Source organism: Cyanistes caeruleus, chromosome 9 (assembly GCF_971803275.1).
Source record: "Cyanistes caeruleus chromosome 9, bCyaCae1.hap1.1, whole genome shotgun sequence".
Classification (NCBI taxonomy): Eukaryota; Metazoa; Chordata; class Aves; order Passeriformes; family Paridae; genus Cyanistes; species Cyanistes caeruleus.
The window spans coordinates 17,237,608-17,256,782 of record NC_141709.1 but is presented as its reverse complement, the minus strand read 5'-3'; the positions used below and the strand labels follow the sequence as shown (position 1 = coordinate 17,256,782).

At 41.4% G+C, this 19,175-nt stretch overlaps 1 long non-coding RNA gene across 1 annotated transcript in view; it reads left to right on the top strand.

Moving 5' to 3' along the window:
• The first annotated feature begins 1,107 nt into the window (after positions 1-1,107).
• LOC111932773 (uncharacterized) overlaps positions 1,108-19,175 on the top strand; it is a 78,093-nt gene continuing 60,025 nt past the window's right edge. The window contains exons 1-4 of the long non-coding RNA XR_015273784.1: positions 1,108-1,390; positions 14,768-14,961; positions 15,490-15,624; positions 17,018-17,154. This is a non-coding gene — a long non-coding RNA (uncharacterized LOC111932773). The remainder of the gene's footprint in view (positions 1,391-14,767; positions 14,962-15,489; positions 15,625-17,017; positions 17,155-19,175) is intronic.

Below are 19,175 nucleotides of genomic sequence, written 5' to 3'. Positions count from 1 at the left end.
TTAGAAAAGGTAACAAAATTGAAATTCTGTAATCATACCCAAAGAGAGGTGGTGATTGTAGAGGGTGAAAACTGTTCAGTACTGGAGAACACTGGTTTGTGAAAACTGGGTAGTTTTTAGCAGCTGGGACAATGAAAAGCTAATCCCTGGGATTTTTTTTGCATGGTTGTTAGCAATAGCTGTGACAGAAAGGGGAAAAAACATTGATTCTGGCTTATGTAATTATGGATTCTTTTCCAGAAATTCATTGCTAAGTTGAAACAAATGAGTGTGGATAATTGTTTATCAGCAAAAGTTTTCCTACTTTAGGTAGAATGTGAGAGAGTTCTAAGAGAAATTCTAAATGTTAGGTTTCTTATGGATCTGAGGTAGGAATGGGTTACAGGTCCCTAAAAATGTCTCATTAAATCATTAAGGCACTGCAACAAGCACTAGAAAATTTCAGCTGCTGTGGAATAAACTACAGCAGAAAGTTGTGAATGTAACTCCTGTTATCCAGGGACCCTTGGGATTAGCAGTAAGCCAGGGGTGGGTCAGAATTTTCTGAATAGTAATAAGAATTCAATTTTTTTTTTTCTTAGCCAGCAGCAAGAGTTTCCATTTATGCCAACTTTCCGATAGCAGAAAGAAAAGGGACATACTTCTGGAATACCACGAAGGGGTGACGGAACTTTACAAATCTGTAGGCCTCATTCATAAGTTTCAAAACCAAACCACAAGCAAACCCCAGAACAATCTGGGAAAAGATTACTTTCATGGTAAAATATAGCTTGTGGCAATCTGAAGTGATGGCTCTTGGATCGTGCACATGTATTTCAGGGATTATTGTCTGCACAGGTAAGGGCTGCTTTTTGGCTTGGTTTAGTTTTTTTTTTCCTGTTAAAGCCAGAAGGGATGCTGGAATGTGCTGAAACATTTGAGCAAGAACAAATAACCATCAGTAAACCTGAGGTCACCACTCAAGGTCCAGCATGATGTGAGTTGCTCCAAAGGTTTGCTGAGGAATTCATTGAGTGCAGGGAGCTCTGGGTGAGCCCAAGCCCCAGGAAAAGGGCCTGGACTGCCGGCACTTGGCAGCACAAAGGGCCCTTGACCTGTGGCACAGCCAGGGCTGGACGCTGGGGGACACGGCAGGAGCCCACGGCCCACAGGCCTTCCCGCCCTCGGCCTGTGAGGGGATAAAACACCTGGCGCTCCTTTCTTCGGGGTCCCTCTTGGGAGGCACCAGCTCCAGCTGTTACTTTGGGACTTAGTTGTTGCACGATGATTAAATGTTTCTCGGGAACAGGAGGTCTGGGAAGCCTGGTGTGTCTGAGGGTGGTGAGAGAGGGACTGCTGGACTGGCTCCTGGATGGTCGGACAGGGAAGCTTTTTAACAATAGGATACAAAGTAAGAAGGGTGGATGTTGCACTGGTAAACCAAAGACTCAAGTTCTTCAGAGAACAGGAAGCTTTGGCAATTCTGGAGGATCATTGCAGAATATGGTAAAAAATCAGAAATGTGCAGTGGTTAACGTTGCTCTTTGGTCCGCTTGGTTTCACAACCTCTTGTGTAGTGAATGTAGGCAGGAGGGTAATTAAAGGGCTAGTGATTATCAATTATAGTTTAATTATTAATGATAATTAAAGGTGTAGTGATTGACTTGTGATGGCAGCATCCTAAGGTTTTTAGTGATGAAGTGTCATTTTCCTGGAAAGCTGTAGCTGGCATGGTAAAGCCAATACTTGCCATGGAGGGTGCTTGTGGTCAGGACAGGCTGGGTGTTACTCAGTGTCTCCATTTGCCAGTGATGACCTAGAGAGGAGGGCAAAGGTTTGCTTGTTCCAGGAGCAGGCACATGCTGCGAGCGGTGTTCTCCCGGGCTTTCTCCGGCAGTGTGTGTTGGTGCAGCTGCTGGCTGAAGGGACACCAGATGGGCAAGATGTCAATCTGGCTGGCCCCAGACCTGAGGAAGTGGCTCTGGCAGCTGGAGCTGCAAGAAACAAGAAAGTGATGTCCTTTCTGTCCAGGTGAAAGGAGCAGAGGCTGTTCCCAGCCGTGGTTGTTCCTGGCCACCTTGTGACAGGCACAAGGGGTTAGGTGGGTATCAGAGCTGGTTTTGGGCTGCGTGAGAGCTGGTACTGACAGTGCCTGGGGACACCTGACTGTCACCCCACTTACATTACGTGACATGCCCCATCAACTGTCCAAGTTACATGAGTGGTTTTGTGTATAAAGGTATTTCTAACCCTGACACAAGGGACTGTCTTGTTGTCTTGAGGATGAGAAGACCTTAATTCTAGAGCCTTGTGCTACAAAACACCATCCTTTTGTCTTTTTACCATGAAATGTCTTTCCATTTGTAAGCAGTAAGAAAATAACTGAATGGTGAAAGTCAACTAGACAGCATACTACTCACAGCATGGGATGTAACTGTCAATCTGTCACTTACAGAAATGGAACAATAATTGTTGTTCCTCTTCAGAAATGTAGTTTATGCAGTCTCTATAAAGGCGTATTATTTAGTGCAGTGCAAGGAAAATTCTTTTTTCTTTTCTGAAACCAATTTAATGTTAACTGATGAAACCATTAGAAGATACTGAGCCCAGTATGAATCCCTTTGGTGGAATACATGATGTGGAGGAGTGGCTTATCTCACAAAATGCCTACCTCCATTTTTGGTAGTAATGAGTTTTTTATTTTTTTTGCTTTCTTAATAATAGAGGAAGAGAGGGATAGATCTGCTAGAATACTCTCCTTATCATCTTTGCAGCCTATGGTCTCATGGAGAGGAATAGCTGAGAGTTGAAAGGGGAAAAATCCTGACTATTGTGCTTTCCCTGAGATAAGGAATATTTTAGAATCCCTTGTCTCATGCCTGAAGCCTGGTAAAAGGGTTCTATATTAACATATGGAAGAGTTTTTGGGGAAAAACAGATCTTAGCCTCAGGAATCTGCTTTTGACTCTTGGTTTGTCTGGGTGTTTTATATGGCTTTGAAAATGAATGTTAAAAGGGGGACTATGAGCCACACAAGCTGAGATTGCTTCATTGACCTCAATAGGTGAAAGCACAATTGAAAAGGTCTGTTTTAAATGTTTAAGGAATTAATAATTGCTGAAAAGTGCAGATACTAGAAGAGCAAGCATCTTATATGTCGTGTACAGACAGATCTGGCACTCATGGGAGACATTTGTGACAACAGTCTTCCAGTGGGTGACATTTATGTACATGATAAAGAGACAAGACCTCTTTATGTAAAATTTACAATGAGCTTTCTAATGTCATCAGTTTTTTCAGGCTTACAAAATTGTCTCTTTTATAAAATTAACTCCTCATATTCGGCCATCAGCCTTTGGTGGTGTGGAGAACAGCCCCATGGGTGTGCATGGCAGTGGATGCCCTGGGCAGCTGTGGAGCTGGGGACCCACAGAGACACAGGACAGGATGCTGCTGGCCATGGACACGTGGCAGTCAAAATAGCTTTGGGCAACAGCTGCTGCTGTTAGACTGAGTGCAGCAAAATTGATGTTCAGCCTGGAAGCGACTGAGGTGAGACCTCATTGCAGGGGGGAAGAGGAGAGGCAGACACTGATCTCTTCTCTGTGGTGACAGTGACAGGACCCACAGTTGTGTCAGGGAAGGTTTAGGTTGGATATCAGGAAAAGGTTCCTTACCCAGAGGGTGTTTGGGCACTGGAACAGGCTCCCCAGGGCAGTGGTCACTTCACCAGCCTGGCAGAGGCTAAGAAGCTGTTAGACAACGCTCTCAGGCACATGGTGTCACTCTTGGGGATGGTGCTGTGCTGGGCCAGGAGTTGGACTTGATCCTGTGCATCCCTTCCAACTCAGGATATTCTATGGTTCTATGAAAGTGCATATTTACCTTTGGTTTTTCCTGAAACTGTATTTGAGAGCTGGGAAGACACTTTTTATTGATAAGGGGCCAGCAAAGAATTACAAAATAGAGAAGAAATAGAGTCAGAATACTAAATGAGGGAGGAGGAAAAAGACATTGGACTAGAAACTGATGCTAAAACCAATGTGAGGGAATGGATCAGAGAGTGCCAGACAGAACACAGTGTGTTAGAGCAGAAAGCATGAGTGGAGACCACAGGCTGCAGCAAGGCTTCTGTGTCTCCCTGCAGCCTCCTCTGAGCAGTGTCACTCATGTCTCTTGGTCTCACAACCCGTGTAAACTCCAAGTGTAGCCACTGACTGCTTGGATCCCTTGTTGGAGCAGGTGGCTTCTACATGAGGGAGATCAAGAGAAAACAGTGTGTACTGACTTTAATTAAACTGGGGATTGCCTGTTGTGGTGAGAACCCTGGTGAGAGGTTTGCAGCATTGTTCACCCAGAATGCTTTCTCATTTTCAATGTGTGAATTGATAATCACTTTCAGTAGAAAGCCATAAGCATTGTGTCTCTTGAAAGCAACAAGATTCTTTCATCTCTCAAACTCTTTCAACAAATGAAACCCAGTAATAGCTAGAGCTGTCCAATCTGAATTAATTTTCTCAAGCGGAACTCTGTAGGCTAGAATTTTTTGTTGGGTGATAGATGGACAAGGCTTTGAATTCAGCCATCACTTGACATTCGTACCTTCAAAAGTAAGTATTTTGTTTTAGGATAGTGTAGGTGACACCTTTGTGGGAGTTTGAAGGATGTGCTCTCTGTAGGATGCATGCTTTTGTCCAACCTTTCTGTATGGAAAAGATGATATGTACAGGGAGGCTACATTTTGCTGAGCGACGCTGTGAAAGGACAATTTCAGCTTGAGAAATCCAAGGAGGTGAATGGGTGGCTCTGGGGAAGTGGTGGTGCTGTGGGGGGCTCTGACCACATGCTTTGGCTGCCTGTGATCTCTCTTTACTAGTTTTATCCTGTTTAATATGGCAGTAGTATGTACAGGAGAAGGTTTATAGTGTGGATGTGTGCTCCCCTTGCCTCAAAAAACTGCCTTCTTGCTGAGCCTGCTGTGTCCCTGGTTTAAAGCAGAATAAGCTGCATTGTGCTAAGAAGTTCACTAAACCATTCAGATACTGTCTTAGATCTGGCAGCCTGCAGTGCTTTGGAGTATTTTGATAAGCATCATGTCTCCTTGGAAACTACTACTTAGCAGTAACTTGACGCTACATTTGAAGTGTTATGATTAATTTAAGCCTTGCTTCTGCAAAGACACATGGTATGGGCCTCCTCCTACAGAAGTGCAGAGTCTTGTCGAGCTTATCAGAACGGCTCGCGTGTTCCAAAGTGTCCCTGTGGGGTTTAGGAGCTCTTCTCTGAATCTCTTCAGGCTCTGCTTTAAGCTCGTTGGTTATAAATCTCACTTGTTGTTCTTAGGTATGTTTTTAGGAGTCTGTTGTCTAATTTGATATTTTAAAAACATTTCTAAAAAGTCTACATCCACAGTTATGAATAAATATAAAGCTCCTTCTGAGGCCATTAAATAGTATTTTAATTAGGCTGGCAAAATTGCTTTTGGCTTGTCTTTAAAGTCTTTAGTATCTTATTTCTATTAACAAAATGGTAATCAAGATTAAATTCTAAAATGTAACCAAAGTAGGTCATATTTTTATTAACTGGAGATAGATAATGAATGTGCCGTATATAAAGATTTGGATTAAATCTTCTGAGATGCTGAGGATAGTGTTTTAATTAAGGTAATCCTTATTGCATCTAGCCAACACTATTGCTGCTTAGGAATTTAAGATCTCAGTCATGCATATTAGTGCATTACCTCAACAAATCTAATAGAGATTTAATACTTGTATTTGAAGTAGCAATCTGTTATAAATTAAAAGCATTTGAATAATAAATTCAAATCATGTTATTCTTTGCAGAGTTTTATATAATTAAGGGATGCATTCAACACATTCATTAGTGTTTTGTAATTTCTATAGTGCTAAGAAGATGTGCTTTGTTGTTGCTCTTAAACTAGTTGCTGTTTTCACCTGCTTGTAATATAGGGAAGTCCAGCTATTGCAGCAGTGTTATATATATGTGCTAAGTGTCCCCCTAATCCCCCAGGTATTTGGGACACCTGGTATAAAGGATGGGACTATGTGTGCTATCCTACTGAATGCTAGAGTGAGGTTTACAAGATAATGCCTTAAAATAATAATAATAATATAAATAATACATTAATATAGAATAAAAATAAAATAATGCTTCAAAAAATGGACAGAAGGGTTACTGATTTGCACTGTAAGTTGCAGTGTATGAAGATTTGGCCTGTGGTACTGGCAAAAGGACTGTACTTGATGCAGTACATTGTAGTTTGCCAGTACAGATGTGTATGCAGAGGCAATACTCGTCTGATTTCAGTGAGAACTAGCTTAGCAGTCCAGGCAATTTATGTGTATTAAATAACATAACTGGAGACTTTTACACTGCATACATTCTGAGCATCTTTTTTCCATGAAGACATTACTGTTGCTGTGATTTCTAGGCTGCATTTCTGAGCTCTGCTCTGTATTAATCCATAGGAGTAACAGCTCAAAGCGAAGCAGGCAGACACTTTCTCACACAGCGCTTTGCTCTCGGTGTGCACTGTGATGCCAGGGTTAGCTGGAGTTTGAGTTGGAGCTCTTCGAGTACGCTGCTCTGAGTCAGAGGAAATGTTAATTTTTGAACTCAGCTTAGCTTAAGAAATACTGGTTGAAGTGTACTGGGGTCCTGTCTGTCTCAACACTTGTTCCCTGTAAGCAAATTGGATGCTTGTAGAACAAGGATAAGGAATGGGCAGTATCTGCAGAAAGGCTCCTCCCTGGTCCGTGTTGTTTTGGTTTTTCACTTGCACTGGCTTCTCCTGAGAAGACCATCTATCACTTAAAATAGGTGAGGTACAGGGACTTTCTGGCCATGTTAACCACAGAGCCCCACTCCCCACAGGGCGGGAAGAACGTGACAGCAAATCCACCATCTTCTTCCATTAAAAGCTCCCTCTATGCTGATGTAACTACCATTGTGTCAGGTCTTTCCATTTCACACGGTGGGAGGCACAGAAGAGTCAAAGCAGTTTTGGATGTGCTTTGTTGAGTTCCTATAGAGGTAGGGATTTCCTTACCTCTTTTAATTCTTCCTCATGAGGGAAAGCCATACTGATATTCAAACTTTAATTTTTGTTTGCATAAATGTTACCCTGCTGCTCCTCTGGGAAGCATGATGCACAATTCTCATATCTTGGCATTTATGGCCATCAGAAACAGTATTTTTCTTGCTCGCAAACAAAAAGCAAATCAATGGGAAGATCATAAAGATTATCTTTATTACCTTCCTCCCTGCATAACTCCACAACCATAAAACAATGTCCTATAAATTAACATTGTTCTATAAATTAATGTAAAAGAATGTTCCTCTTAGGAGTTTCCTGTTATACGCAGTCAAGTAATATTAAATACTTTATTTATGTCATAGTCACTGAATATAACATATTATTGCTCTCTGTAGATGACAACTACTAGAGTAGTCACAGATGAATATCTCTCTTTTGGGATGGATACTTTTGCTATCCTTGGTCTGATGTTCTGTTTTGTGGTTTAGTGAGGAATATAAAGAGAAGCCAGGACTACGTAGTACAGCAGGACAAGCTTGTTTAGGCTCTTCACTAACTGTTAATGTTCACTATTTGTTACAGATATTGTCCTTTAAATTGTTAATTGATATATAAACTTTACACTAATTTACACTGTTGGTTTTTGGCATCATTAGTTGGAAAATTGCAACCTTTCCTATGTTTGTTATGCTTTGAATTCTGGTTGCAGTGATTCTGCCTCTCTCCTCTATTTTAGCATTCCCTAGACTGATGCTGAAAATTACATGTTATTTTTTCCTCCTTCATAAAGCTGTGTCACAGAAGTAGAAAGACTTCAGCTATTGAGATCAAAGGTTGCTCAACTTTGCTGGATAGCATGGCATAAAGTTCGGCTGTGATGAATGGTGCCAGGACTTGAAATAAGAGTAGCAAGTCTAAGAGCATGAGTCACTGTACTAGGTCTTCATGTCTGCAGAAAATTTGTGTGAACTGCTGGCTGAAAGCATTGACAATTTTCCATTAGTAATGAATTACAGTAGTAATTTCATTAATTTCTTCACCTCAGTCAGGATATGTTAGTATAAGTTGCTTAACCAAGCATCAGAGGAGCCATTGCCGTTAACCTTTAGTCCTTTGCTGTGTAACCAGGACCAGTTAAGAAGTAAATTAGTGTAGCATCCCTTTTAAAAAAAATTACTTTAGATAAGCAATGGACATAATTTTTGCCTGTTTTTAATTTAATAGCAGGTTTATGGTTTTATGCAAAACCATTCACATTACAGCTGACCCTCTGGGAACTGGGCTTTTTCGTCTGTGTAATTTGGTGTCTTTAATAATCTGCTGTCTGTTAAACCCAACACAGGCTTGATTAATGAATTGTGATGAACCAATGCATTAATTTACAGGTTTGGCCTAATACCCTAAAAGGCTACATCAGTGCTTCCAGTTATTAATGTTAATAAACTTAAAAGAAAAAGCAATGTGAGGAGGGGTAAGGGAAGGTAGTATGTGGCAAGTTTTGTCATTATACAAGCTTTTATGTCTGCAGCTACTTTTCTTACAAGAGAACTGCAAAAGCTCTTAACAGACAACATCAAATGGAGAACAGCTTAGTAGTGTTTAAAAAGACCGTAGAATTTCTGAAGCTGTCTGTGTTCATAGTCAAATCTTCTTTTCTGTGCTGAAAGTCCATATTCAACATAGGTTTTCATGCTGTTTTCCTAAATACTGTGTCATAGTTTAGAAACCTGTTGCTATTAAATCTGTGGCTGAAACACAATCTTGAATATGAATTTCTCTGAAAAGTCACTCCAGAAGCCTGGCAGATGATAGGTAGATGTGCATATAAGGAGGCATACGTGTGAGAATGGTGGGTATTTGACATTGACAAAATTGGCTACGATGAGCAACTCATTTCTAAGATGATATTGAAGTTTTAAGATGATCCTTTTGAAGACTTTAAGTAAATCTACAAGCTAAATTGCAAAATTTTACTCTATTTTTTAAAAAAATCCTTCATTTGTCTATTGCATGTAATGATTCCAAAGTGTAGAGTGTATTCTGCTCAGTCTCAAAAGAGCTGGTACATTGAGGAAAGGGAATAGTAATTGAGTTTATTTTTTATTGAGAAAGTAGGGTTTGGGAATGGGATAGTAATATGGTGTGAGGATTTTAGGGTGGTGTAAAAAAAGTATGAAATTTTGTCTTTGATGCTGAGCCTTTAGATCTTGAAAACATCTTAAAACAGCATAGGAGTTCAAAGAAGGAGCTGTGTGTCCTCTCTCCTTGGATAATAGCTCACAGTGCTGGAGCTCAGACTTCTTCAAATTACAATTCAAGCCTTGCCTTGTTCTGATAAATATAATCTAAGAATTATTATTTTAGACATTGATGTATCCATCTTTCTGTCTATTAAAATATAGCATGACGTTTAAAGCCCATTTTAGCAATCATGCCTCAGGCATTGTCTTTCTAGTGGGGCACAGGAATTTTCACTTGTCCTTGAGATAAATGACACTGGTATAGAATTGGCATCTCTTAAGTCTTTCTTTCAGCATCCATGGCACCAAAGTATTGCTGGAAATATTGGAATGAGACAGAGAAATAACACTGTTTATACTGAGCAAAATAAATTCCCCCTGTTTCTGTTGCTTCTTTCACTTCCTTACTGGTAGGGGGAGAATAATTTCTGCTACATCTTGGCTATTTTAATAGGATTCAGAATGCACGATCACATTAGATACTGTACCTGAGGCAATCTGTGTTTAGACTGATGATAATTACATGCAAAAGTCATTCAACAATGAGGCAATTAATGCTGATGAACTTTAATAAAGTCAGCTGTCAGCAATAGATATTGCTGGCAAGTTTCCTAATCCTATATTTATAATACTTTGAAATTCCCTTCTGTTCTATTCTATTCTATAATGCATTTCTGTTTAATGTGTTAAAAAAAACACCAGAAAATATTGCCAGCAACATATTTATGTATGGCACAAATATGAACAAAGAGGTCAGAAGTCAGCCTGCTTACCAGATTTACTGCAGTGATTGGTATTTACCAAAGAAGATGATAGACAGAACAAGGCAAATCCTCTAACTCTCTCAGCAGAGGAAAGGGAAAGCATTAGATAAGGAACACAGGGCTTACATTTCCCCTCACTGTTGATTAACAAGCATTAAATTATGCTTAATGTCAGATGTAGGCAGGTAATTGTAATGTGGTGTCAGTATAAATTAGATGATCAAGCCAGTTAGTGTCTGGGATTTGTAAAATTCTAGAATCTTTGTCTTTTGCTGCAGAGACATACTTTTGTGAATTTCTTAGTTAGCCTAATTGGTTATATGAGCAGATGAATTTTGTCATTGGAAAATTCCATTTTAAAGCCATTATTCTTTGGAACAGAAAGCAGAAAGTAACTCCTAAGCTTTTTTGCCTTTCCAGCACAGGCAACTATGAAGTTGCAAGGAGCTGCTGATGGAGAAAGGAAGTGTCCTACTCATTAAACTTTATTGAACATTACAAAGGCAATGCAGACTTGTGTGCCTTTTCCTGGAGATCAGTTGCTTTGGTGGGCTGCAGTTCAGGAACCACTGCTCTGACATGAGGAAGATGGAAAATACAGAAAAACCTGCCACAGGGTACAGATGAGATAGCTAACAAGGGTGTGGAGCCTTCTGTGAAACAATACAAAAACTCTAAAAATGGGAGTAGTTTTTAAATGGCAGAAATATAATTTGTCTCTTTCCTAATCCAGCAGAATTCACATAAATCATGTGCCATTGTAGAGCTGTTTTGTGTTAGGTTTAGAGCATGAGCTTGCTCTGGGTCTCCTGGAAGAGCTGTTCTAACAGGAGAACTGAAAACTCAGTTTGGGGAAGGACTGTTTTTGTCAGAAGCTTTCTCCCCCTTTTTTTAGGAATGCAATGGGAAACAGTAGCCAGGTGTTCTTTCTTGTATGTTTTCTTACTAATATAAAGGCATTATCTCTAAGGCCAGAGATGGCCAGAGTGAATAAGCCTGTTAGGTGTATGTGTTCTCCTTTTCCCTGGTGGCTGTGATGAGAGCCCTTGCACTGGTGGTCTAAGCCAACACGTCTCTTTTCACACTCTTCCTTTATCTGCTGGAGGAAGAGCAGTGTTGGCTGTCACACAGAGCAGCTGTTAAGTACAGGTTCAGTAGCTGAAACTACACAGTATTTTCTATTTTAGCTGTTTTACTATGTTAATCAGTAAAAAACATACACAGCTGAGGAAAATCTGTTTATGGTGGCTGGAAGTGTGTCATGGTGAGCATTAAGGTTACAGATGATGGTTCATGTGTGTAAGCCTTTGTTTCAGTTAGAAAACCCCTGCTATTTGGGATGAGGTTAAGTTTCTAGGGTGAGGTTGGAGATGAATCACAGCTGGATTTTGGCCTTTGGCTTTAATATCTACAATCTCTTTTCAGCAGCTGACAGAAAGATCATATTGTACTAGATAAGCTGTAAAAATTCCTGCTGTTTTAACCTGAAATCATATGATAGAAAGGTTGAGAGTTGGAAATGGAAAATGTAATGGAAAATGTTTGTCATGAAATGTTGGAGGCAACCTGCAGCAAAGGCCCAGCTGGAGACAGGTGAGAGTCAGGAGAGGCTCACCTGGGTCTCTCTGACCATGGAAAATGTCTGTTTTGGCCTGTTTGGCTTTGGCTGCTTGTGTCCTTCAGGAGTGAAAGTAGAAGGGAGAGAAGAAACTGAGACAGGGGCTCTAAGGACAGTGGGGAGATGGGGGTCTTGGCACAGGGAGACAGAAAGATACAGGCAGTGGAGACTCAGAGGAGAGGCAGTGGTGAAGAAAGAAGTTAATGATGTAAAAAAAAATGGGGTTGGGGGTTCACATCTTTTCCTGCTTGCACTGAAGCAGGTGACAGCAGCATGGAGTGGCTTTTACTTGCTAGTTAGATCTGTAAAGTATTGAAACATCTGTTACGCTGTGTAATGACTCCTTGAATTGCTCAGGCACTTATGGCATAAGGCAATGCTGCATAAACAAGCTTGTCTCTAAAGTCAAGTGTAGGACATTCCTGTGGTTTTCTTACTTCTCCACTCTTTGTTAGGAATAATGGTCTTTTCCAGTGATTGGGTTGCCTCATCTGCCTATGGAGTAGGTTTGTACTGTGACATTTTTGTGTTACATCAGTTCGAGAGAAAACACTTTTAAATAGGAGGAGGCTGGCAAGTACCCAGATTAGGAGGCTAAGACCTGGATGGGTGGAAAGCTGTGATACTATAAACCCAAGAGGGGTCTTGCTCTGCATGTCCCAAGTGTGGTGCTGGGGTCTGTCCTGGCATCTGTCCTGTTTGATATCCCTGTCGGTGCCCTGGGGAGGTGATGGAGTGCACTCTCATCAAGTGTGCAGGTGTCACCAGCTGCAGCTGGGGGAGGGATACCAATCAACATACTCGAGGCCTGGGCTGCTCTTAAGGGAGAATTAGCCAGGCTGGAAAAGGGAGCTGCCAAGGGTCTTGTGAAATTCAATAGTAACAAATGCAAAGTTGTGCCTTGGGGAAAGGGAAACCCCTGGGTTCCCCTGGGATGGGCTATCTGGGGACAGCTCTGTGGAAAACTGCAGTAGAAATGAAGGTCGACAGCATCCTGGGCTCTTAGCAGGAGCAAAGCCAGGAAGTTGAGGAAAATTATTATCTGCTTCTCAGGACTTGCTAGATCTTGTCTAGATAACCATCAAGTTTGTACCTCCAATACAGTCATGACATCCTGGAAGGGGATTTCAGTGAAGGGCCAGCAGCTTGGTCTGGCCTGAAGCCCTGAGAGGAGAGACTGAGGGAAGGGGACTTGTTCACCTGGGAGAGGGCATGGATGGATGGATTTGGTCACCTATCAGCAGCCTGTTGGAGGCACTTTCCCCATCGTGGGTGGGAGGTCAGGCAGTGCAGCAGGGGCCCAGGGAGGCTGTGCAGCCTCCACTCTTGGAGGTTTTCAAGAACCTGACAAAGCCCAGAGTGACCTGGTCTGCTCTCCTGGCTGACCCTGCCCTCAACACAGGCTGGATAGGATGGACTACCATGCTCCCTTCCAATCTGAATTGTCTGACGATTCAGAAAATTTAATATAAAAAAGGGGAGGAAGTGTTGTGGGGGGAGGGGAAGTGGGAAGAAAGGAGAGTTGATCAAAATATATTACTCAAAAATACAATGGCAGACACCCTAATGTTGTGGCTCATAAATACTTAGGTTTCTGTGGGCTCCCTAGTCCAGAACTTGTTTGCCCCATCAGTCTGTTTAGATTAAATTTAACAATTTACATTTGTTCTGGTTGGATAATTACTTGAAAATAATGCTGTGGGCCAATTTACCTGCTTTTATGTGTTTGAGTGACCCTAGAGATATTTGTAACTTCAGATGGGGCTCTTAAAGGTCTTTTTTTTTTCTTTCCGTTTTTAAAAAAAAAAAAATTTAAAAAATATTTTTGAAATTTTACTTTCTTTTATTTTGTGTTTTTTTTTTTTCTTTTTAGAGATTGATTTTATGCACTTATTTTTGAAAAACTGATAGTCTGTGATAAGGCATGTTTTAAGTACTTTGCAGGCACAGTGAAATAGCTTTCAAGAATAGTCTGAAAAATGCAGAGCCCCACTTTTTCACTTGGGAGGAAGCAGACAAAGATGGAAAAATGGTTGTAAAATTCAGCTGCTGGTGCCACCTGAGCGAAAGCAATTCCTTTTCTAGGTGCAAGAATGAGTCATGCATTGTGCTAGAGTTTGTGATTTGGGCAGATGTGCTTCATCTCTCACTTGCAGCCGGTACGGCAGTTCCCGCAGTCAGTTCCCACAGCTCAGTGGCAGCACACGAGCTGCTGGTGCTGTCCGAACCCGTGGAAGGGTCTGTGCTGCACAGCTCTGCCTGTAAAAAAGAGGCAGCGTTAGGAGAAGAAATGGCACGTGCTGGTTTGGTTTGTCCTCATGAAGAGGTCACTGCGAGATATGTTGGTCCAAGGTGTCATGGTGAAGCGGCCTGAGCTCCTGAGCAGGCACACAAGCACTGGGCAGTGGCTCCTGCAGTTCATGCTCAGTGTGTCCAGACCGCTGTGTTTAGTGGATTACAAGGATGTAGAAGAGATTGTGTAGAGACCCCAGGTGCAGGAGCCTGCTGCCCCCATGCTTGGGGTTTAACACGAACCCCTCGAGTCTCTGCACAGCAGCCCCGTCAAAGCCTGCAGAGCTCTGTCCCCAGGGCTCTCGAGGGGCCTTCGGATGTCAGGTAAGTAGCAATTAATTGTTAGGGCTGAGATTATTCACACTGTTTGCTTTGCTCACATTCATTCCTCCCTTTCTTGTTCAAATAAAGTGACATTTAGTAGAAACTTACAGTGGAGCTTTTTATCCCCCTTTCAGCGGTTTATTTGATTTCAACCATCTTTTAAACTCATAATCAAACTGATTTTTGTAAGCAGAAACTGTCTGATCTTACCCCTTTTATTTTCCTGTGTACTGAGGGAACAGTTCAGTCTTGCAGAGCTCAACAGTCTTTGTTAGAACCGAGTTTGGGCCGGGGCTGTGAAGCAGTCGGAGCTTTCCGCATGTGCTGGTGCGGGACAGGAGTGCGGATGGGGGGAACGCGGCAGCTGCGCCTCCGCGGGGAGCCAGGGGCGAGCTGGCCGCCACCCCGGGGCTCCTCGGTCAACGAGGGCTCGTTGCCTAAAATCGGGATACATATGCGACGCCTAATACTATACATGCCCTTTTAAACCCAGCAGGGGCCGCGATCGCAGGAAGCTTTTGAGAGGAAATTTTTGTGGAATTGCGAGCTTGCCTGGAAAATCGCCTGTCTGAAGATAACGGCATTTTAACACGACGAATAGATATTTTTGAACATTCCCCACCGGTTTTTCCCTCCCTGAGTGCCAGAAGGAGACAGACGGTGTGGAGGCACACGGCGGAGGGAGCGGTACGTGTCTCGGGGAGCCGGGCCGCTGCGGGCGGTGTCGCGGCCGGGGCTGCCCCTTGGCCGGGCGGAGCGGCGGCAGCGCCTCCCCGGCTCCGCCAGGGGCTGCTCGAGCACCGCGGCGGCGGCGGCCGGGCCTGCCCGGGCCCCGCTCCGCTCCGCTCCTCCCCGCTCCGCACCGCTCCGCACCGCGCCGAGCCGAGCCGAGCCGAGCCGAGCCGAGCCGAGCCGAGCCGAGCCGAGCCGAGCCGAGCCGAGCGCTCCGCTTCCCCTGCTCCGCTCCCCTCGGCCCGGTCCCCGCGGCGTGAGGCACTTCCCTTGCCGGCCCCCCGCCAACCCCTACACGCGGGCTGTAATTAATTCCCAGAGCCACACCGGATACTTTTTCTTTCTATTTTCCTTTAAAAATTATTATTATTATTATTATTATTATTATTATTATTATTATTATTATTATTATTATTATTATTTTAATAATAATAATAATAATAATAATAATAATAATAATTTTTTTTTTTTTCCCCCCCCAAGGCATGAGTGTGGTGATTTAAACTCCTAGTCCCAGCCCGCCGGTGTGCTGTGAAGGGCCGACTGCCGCTCAGCCCCAGCGATAATCATAGAGGAACGTGTTGGCGGGGGATAACTCACGCGTCTCCCTTCCGTGAGGTGGTATCAGCGCGATTTTTATCTTGGCTATCTGCCAAAGACGGTGTCGTGGTGCCTGCTTATTTCTCTTCCCATGCTCTGGCTTCTTTCTGCTTGGTTTTTGTAAAATAATGATTTGAAAATTGTTTTAACATTGGAATTAATCTAAAATGCCCTAAAAATGTTTTTAGCAATACTATCATTCAAAAGTGATGGAGATCACTACACTAGGCTTTCCTTCAATGCAGAAATATGTAAGGTAACATGGAACTGAGTAATGCAATTTTTGTTTTCCCAAGGCTAATATCTCACTTGTAATAGTTAATGAGTTAACACCAGAGATACAATAGATTGAAGTAAGCAAAGGTAAGGCTTTACAGATTTCACTGGAATTTATGGAGAAAATCTAGTGTCAAGCAAAAAGTCCATTTTGTGCTTTCTGATAAGTGAAGTCAGGGTAATTAAAATGCTTTGATGAAATGTTTTACCTACATAATAGGTGTCCTTGGTCTGTTGCTTCTCAAGTTTTATGTTTTTGGTTTTTTTTTTTTTTTTTGTTTGTTTTGTTTTAATCTCCCAAACTTTTACAACAGCAGCAGTAGAAGGACCAGAGTCACAGACTTTTGGGAGAAAAGGAGTTTGTTTCTCCTGGTTTTGTTTTACTTTGAGTAGGTTTCAGGAGTTTGTCAGTAGCCATGCTGAAAGCATGTTTATAATAGTTGTGTGCTCTGCTGTCAAAAACCTTAACAAACCTTTAAGTGAATCTAATTAAAGCAGTCTTTGATAATGGCAATAATAAAAGATTGCTTTAATTTACACTGTAATGAAAGAATTGTGCCATTAAATGTAGCAGGAAATAGTGGAGCTGCTTTTCCAAACTAGGTAGAAATTGCATGCTGTGCTTTTATGATCTCAGTGAAGTCCCAGTGATTGTCTTTCCAGCCATCAGCCAGAACTTCAGAAATGAGGTAGTTCCTCCCTCTTCTGAAGGAGCGGTATGTATGGTCCAGTTACCCCGTTTGGTGTTTCCAGTGTGTTTCTTCTCTAATCCTTGCACATCTATCCCCAAAGCCTGTCATTTTAATGGAGCCTGGCTGTTTTTGTGGTGTCTGAATACCAAGCCTTGGGCTTGTAACATTAGAAGTTCTTCTGGTTGGTAGGCTGATTTTTTTTTTTTCTCCTTGTAGTTTCTTTTGCATTATGTTGTTTCTTGGTGTCTTGTTGTTTAAGCCAGGATAGCTCCAGAGACATGAAATGACAACTTCTTTTTTGGACTGTAATTCTAGATACCAGTTGGATTGCCAGTCTTTGAGGAGTGGTGTGGTGTGACAGACATGTCAGCAGGATGTGTGGCTTTGCACTGCAGGTTAATCACCAGAGAGCCTCATGTCATTTCTCCACTTTTCTGCTGCAGGTTCTGGTTTCATTTTTGTTGTGTACTGAATTTTATATTTATTTTCATGGGACCCTGGATGAAGCCTGAACTTTATGTTTTTGAGAGAAGAATCCAAAAAAGGAAAGTAAGCAATTTACCCCAGATTATTTCCTAAGGTAAATTAGAATGTTGAAGTTAAGTTCTATTTAATTTTCTGAAGTTTCAGTGTTGCAGTGAACAAGCAAATGAGGTTGCCAAAATATGACTAATTCCCACATTGTATTAGTCTTTACAGGATAAGCTGTTGGAAGGACTAAAACCATATACTTTTAAATATTGAGATACAAGAATAAGATGAGACTCAGGAACCTTAGAGCAAAATATAAAATGCTGCAGCTGGAGCTCATGCTGATTCTTTATATTGTACAGAAAACACCAGCAAAACAAAAAGGAGATAAGCAACTGAACTGTGAATTCCAGGTTCATTTTTCTGTTCTACCTAACTCTTCATAACTTTACAGTGAAAGATTCAGAAATTGGAGCCAATTACCATAATATGTGGTGGTTTGGTGGGAGCATGTTCTACATCAGACAGTTAAAAGGTTTTATTGCTATTAGGAGCTTGTTAATGCCCTTGATAATGTCTCCAGTTGCTTTGTAATGTCTCTTGTTGAAGTATAGAATTCTTTTATCTTCTTATTACATTATGCAGAAACTTGAATTGAAACGATATTTGCAGGAACACTTAAAGTAGTGCATCAATCAGTTTCAAAGAAGAGAAAATGTTCTCAGAATAGGTTATAAAAGGATAACTGTCAGTTTTATTTTGGATGAACAAAGAAACCAACGTAAAAAGCACTTTATTGTAAAAGCACACTGTGCAATTCAATAAATATTCCATATAAATATAAAGGAAAAGAAAGTTCATAATTATCTGATGGCTTGAGTATAATTTAAGTAATACTTCCAGAATACAGCAAGCAGTGAAGCTCCTTCTTTCTTGTGTATTCTACCCCCAGATCAAGTCCTTGGTAGGAGATAGTTTAAATCGACTTGTTAATGATTTGAATGGATAAAATAAGGTTATAATTTAACATTATCTTGCAGGGATGTAAAGCTCCTCACAAACAACCTCACCACATGAGAAAAATAAGAATAGCACCTTCTCTCACTCTCCTTGTTTTTGGTTTGTTCGGTTTTCTTCCTCAAACATGATTTCTTGTTGTTTGTTTTCCCTCTGGCATTTTTTACCTGCTCTAACACAAAGTTATTTGAGTATTTATACATTTGGATTACAAACCTTCTATATGATTTGGTTAAAAAACACTTGCACGTGGCATTATTATCCAGGAAAACAGTTGCAAATACTCTGCTCCCTGAACCAGTAGTAGCTTGCTAGACCACACAAAATATGGCATGTTGCAAATCTCATCTTGTAGCCTGTAAACCAGAAGCAGCTCTCTCCCCTTCCCCCCTTCTTTATCTTCTAAAAAAAGAAAAAAAAAAAAAAGAAAATACCGAAGACTGCACATAGAGAGTTGTAAATGCTCTGCTCACACGGCAAATGTTTCACAAAGAAATTTGAGTGTCTTGCCCTTTGGATCCATTGTCTTTTCAGAATCCAGTGTTCACCCTGTGACTACAACAGAATAGAGTATTTCTAGTTTAAGAAATGTATGTTTATTTCTGAAGAGCTTATTAAGGCAGAGAAGCAATTGACTGGCTGAACAGATTTTGGGTTATTTATTTATTTCAGACTGTTCTGGTAACTAAATTCTATGTGCAAGGGACTTCTAACCTTTTTTGCTGGTCATTCTGAAAGGGTATGCAGCATGCACCTGCATTATTCAATTGTTTATTCTTCACTTCTGAAACTTTGAAAAGAAAATTTATTTTTATTTAATAATCATACCACAGTAAACTCACCTTATTCATGCACCATTCTCAATTCTACGCTTCAACCTAGGTATGTTTTTAAACTTGCAGGTGGTTTTAAAATTGTAGGCTATTAAAAAACTCCTGTGGGATTTAGGGACTTACAGTAGTGATTTCATTGAAGTCTGCTATAATTGATCAATCAATTCACAATATTCACAATGTATTTAATGAAATTTTATTTCCATGACACATTTTTCTACATAGGACTTCCCTCCTTTAACTGCTTCCCCATGTTTCCATAGCTGTGCAGCAGCTCTAA